Source organism: Pinus tabuliformis, chromosome 8 (genome assembly GCF_031772625.1).
Source record: "Pinus tabuliformis cultivar Carrire ecotype Pingquan chromosome 8, CPIR1, whole genome shotgun sequence".
In the NCBI taxonomy this organism is placed as follows: Eukaryota; Viridiplantae; Streptophyta; class Pinopsida; order Pinales; family Pinaceae; genus Pinus; species Pinus tabuliformis.
In genome coordinates this window covers 1,346,609,359-1,346,610,706 of record NC_142294.1, presented here as the reverse complement: position 1 = coordinate 1,346,610,706, position 1,348 = coordinate 1,346,609,359, and the positions used below count along the sequence as shown (strand labels likewise).

General features: G+C 27.5%; 1 non-coding gene across 1 annotated transcript; it reads right to left on the bottom strand.

Annotated features, from left to right (window-relative positions):
* Positions 1 to 930: 930 nt before the first annotated feature.
* Positions 931 to 1,002, bottom strand: TRNAD-GUC (transfer RNA aspartic acid (anticodon GUC)). Its single transcript has one exon. It is a non-coding gene; the product is annotated as a tRNA-Asp (tRNA).
* Between the last annotated feature and the right edge of the window lie 346 nt (positions 1,003 to 1,348).

Here is a 1,348-nt window from a genome sequence, read left to right as displayed (position 1 = left end):
TAAAAACTTATTTCAAAATCCATGGAAAATTCAGCATATAAAAACATGGGCCAAAACCAATACTGGGTTAATAAAAAGAATGGAAATTACATTCTCTTCCTATATTGTTCAACATATTTTCATTGATCCACAAGACCAAACTCAATGTATATTATTTTGTAGTACTTATTTTAGATAATTAGTTAAAAAGTATGCAGAACCAATGATATGGTACATCCCACCTTTTTTTTAATTGAAATATTTGTATTTTCATTTAAAAGTTGTATGTATATTATTTTGTAATAATTTATATTATTCTGCGATGTTTACAACTTAAAATTTTTATGGTAAAATAGGAGTAAATCTTCATGGTTAAAAATCGTGTTCCATGTTTTTAAATGTATATATGTGTAACTTATATATTTATTATTTTAAAACTAATACTAAATTATAGTTTAATTAGTTTTTATAAATTTTTAAATTTTAATAATATAAAATGTATTATGATATAAGTGTTTTGATGTTTATTATAGATTAATGTCTATTAATAATTACCAGTGATTTAATTTATAAGGCTATATCACTTAATAACTCTTTCAAAATTACAATAGTAAGAATTTTTTTTTAATGTTCAATAAATACACTGTTTTAATTAGTTTTCAAAATTTTAATAACATAAAATATATCTTGAAAAATATTTTGATATTTATTATATATTAATATCTATTTATATTTATCAATAATTTAATTTATATAGCTATATTAATTAATAACTCTTTCACCACTACTATAATAAAAAAGTTACATGAATATACTACCAAGATAGAAATGGAAATATGGAATCCGAATCCAATTCAACTTCCCCGTGTACCATCCTCACCCAAAACTCATCTGTACGCTTCAAAATAAAAAATAATATTTTCACAAACACCAACAAAAAATTTCTGACATCGCCGTTGCCGGGGATCGAACCCGGGTCACCCGCGTGACAGGCGGGAATACTCACCACTATACTACAACGACCGGAACGGAGATTTTATAACTAATTCGTATTCCGTAGGATAGTGGTGGGGAAAATTACTTCAAAATCAAAGCATGACTAGTAACCGTGGACTCAGACGCACCGATATCAGCGTTAAACACCGAACTGACTTTCGAGGCAACTTGAAACCTCCTTTTCGTGCTATTTCTCATCACCGTCCAACTTACTGTAGAGCTGCTCATCTCCTCTATTATTATAACTATATTATATTCGTGGTTCCCATGTGGGATAAATTATGATACTTTTACTTCTCATCAAACCCGAAAAGTTAGCTTATCTTCGTTCGTATGATTGTTTTTACCAAGATTCACAATATAAATCAAAACA